Source organism: Carassius carassius, chromosome 25 (assembly GCF_963082965.1).
Source record: "Carassius carassius chromosome 25, fCarCar2.1, whole genome shotgun sequence".
Taxonomy (NCBI): domain Eukaryota; kingdom Metazoa; phylum Chordata; class Actinopteri; order Cypriniformes; family Cyprinidae; genus Carassius; species Carassius carassius.
The window spans coordinates 30,663,164-30,665,663 of record NC_081779.1 but is presented as its reverse complement, the minus strand read 5'-3'; the positions used below and the strand labels follow the sequence as shown (position 1 = coordinate 30,665,663).

At 38.0% G+C, this 2,500-nt stretch overlaps 1 non-coding gene and 1 pseudogene across 1 annotated transcript; both read right to left on the bottom strand.

The window, feature by feature from the left end:
- Positions 1 to 900: 900 nt before the first annotated feature.
- Positions 901 to 1,020, bottom strand: LOC132105307 (5S ribosomal RNA; annotated as a pseudogene).
- An 84-nt stretch (positions 1,021 to 1,104) lies between these two features.
- LOC132105147 (5S ribosomal RNA) lies at positions 1,105 to 1,223 on the bottom strand. The gene has a single exon (XR_009423854.1). It is a non-coding gene; the product is annotated as a 5S ribosomal RNA (ribosomal RNA).
- Between the last annotated feature and the right edge of the window lie 1,277 nt (positions 1,224 to 2,500).

Here is a 2,500-nt window from a genome sequence, read left to right as displayed (position 1 = left end):
CACCTGGTATTCCCAGGCGGTCTCTCATCCAAGTACTAACCAGACCTAAACCTGCTAAGATTCAGAGATCGGGCATTGACTCTTTTTTTTTTTTTTTTTTTGCAAGATTATTATATACTTACTGAAAAATTTCCAAAAAGCTTAAAGCACCTTGCTATTCCAAGGCGGTCTCCCATCCAAGTACTAACCAGGCCCAAACCAGCTAATATTCAGAGATCGGGCAATGACACTATTTTTTTTTGGCAAGATTATTATATAATTACTGAAAAATTTCCAAAAAGCTTAAAGCACCTGGTATTCCCAGGCGGTCTCTCATCCAAGTACTAACTAGACCTAAACCTGCTAAGATTCAGAGATTGTGCATTGAGTCTTTTTTTTTTTTTTGCAAGATTATTATATACTTGGTGAAAAATTTCCAAAAAGCTTAAAGCACCTTGCTATTCCAAGGCGGTCTCCCATCCAAGTACTAACCAGGCCCAAACCTGCTAATATTCAGAGATCGGGCAATGACACTATTTTTTTTTTTTTTGCAAGATCATTATATACTTAGTGAAAAATTTCCAAAAAGCTTAAAGCACCTTGCTATTCCAAGGCGGTCTCCCATCCAAGCACTAACCAGGCCCAATCCTGCTAATATTCAGACATTGGGGCATTGACTCTTTTTTTTTGCAAGATTATTATATATATTATATTCAGAGATTGGGCATTGACTCTTTTTTTGCAAGATTATTATATACTTAGTGAAAAATTTCCAAAAAGCTTAAAGCACCTTGCTATTCCAAGGCGGTCTCCCATCCAAGTACTAACCAGGCCCAAACCTGCTAATATTCAGAGATTGGGCAATGACACTATTTTTTTTTTTTGCAAGATTATTATATACTTAGTGAAAAATTTCCAAAAAGCTTAAAGCACCTTGCTATTCCAAGGCGGTCTCCCATCCAAGCACTAACCAGGCCCAAGCCTGCTTAGCTTCCGAGATCAGACGAGATCAGGCATAGCCAGGTTGGTATGGCCATAAGCGAAGGTTGCTGCAAAGAGAGGGCTATTTAAAGATCAGCCATTCTAATCGCCAGTACATTGTATAAGTAGGGAAGAAAACCCAAAAGCTTACAGCACCTAGTATTCCCAGGCAGTCTCCCATCCAAGTACTAACCAGGCCCAAACCTGCTTAGCTTCCGAGATCAGACGAGATCGGTCATAGCCAGGTTGGTATGGCCATAAGCGAAGGTTGCTGCAAAGAGAGGGCTATTTAAAGATCAGTCATTCTAATGTCCAGTACATTATATAAGTAGGAAAGAAAACGCAAAAGCTTAAAGCACCTGGTATTCCCAGGCGGTCTCTCATCTAAGTACTAACCAGACCTAAACCTGCTAAGATTCAGAGATCGGGCATTGACAATTTTTTTTTTTTTTTGCAAGATTATTATATACTTAGTGAAAAATTTCCAAAAAGCTTAAAGCACCTTGCTATTCCAAGGCGGTCTCCCATCCAAGTACTAACCAGGCCCAAACCTGCTAATATTCAGAGATCGGGCAATGACACTATTTTTTTTTAGCAAGATTATTATATAATTACTGAAAAATTTCCAAAAAGCTTAAAGCACCTGGTATTCCCAGGCGGTCTCTCATCCAAGTACTAACCAGACCTAAACCTGCTAAGATTCAGAGATCGGGCATTGACAATTTTTTTTTTTTTTTTTTTTTGCAAGATTATTATATACTTAGTGAAAAATTTCCAAAAAGCTTAAAGCACCTGGTATTCCCAGGCGGTCTCTCATCCAAGTACTAACCAGACCTAAACCTGCTAAGATTCAGAGATCGGGCATTGACTCTATTTTTTTAATTTTTTTGCAAAATTATTAAATACTTAGTGAAAAATTTCCAAAAAGCTTAAAGCACCTTGCTATTCCAAGGCGGTCTCCCATCCAAGTACTAACCAGGCCCAAACCAGCTAATATTCAGAGATCGGGCAATGACACTATTTTTTTTTGGCAAGATTATTATATAATTACTGAAAAATTTCCAAAAAGCTTAAAGCACCTGGTATTCCCAGGCGGTCTCTCATCCAAGTACTAACCAGACCTAAACCTGCTAAGATTCAGAGATTGGGCATTGAGTCTTTTTTTTTTTTTCTGCAAGATTATTATATACTTAGTGAAAAATTTCCAAAAAGCTTAAAGCACCTTGCTATTCCAAAGCGGTCTCCCATCCAAGTACTAACCAGGCCCAAACCTGCTAATATTCAGAGATTGGGCAATGACACTATTTTTTTTTTTTTGCAAGATTATTATATACTTAGTGAAAAATTTCCAAAAAGCTTAAAGCACCTTGCTATTCCAAGGCGGTCTCCCATCCAAGCACTAACCAGGCCCAAACCTGCTAATATTGAGAGATCGGGCATTGACTCTATTTTTTTTATTTTTTTGCAAAATTATTAAATACTTAGTGAAAAATTTCCAAAAAGCTTACAGCACCTGGTACTCCCAGGCGGTCTCTCATCC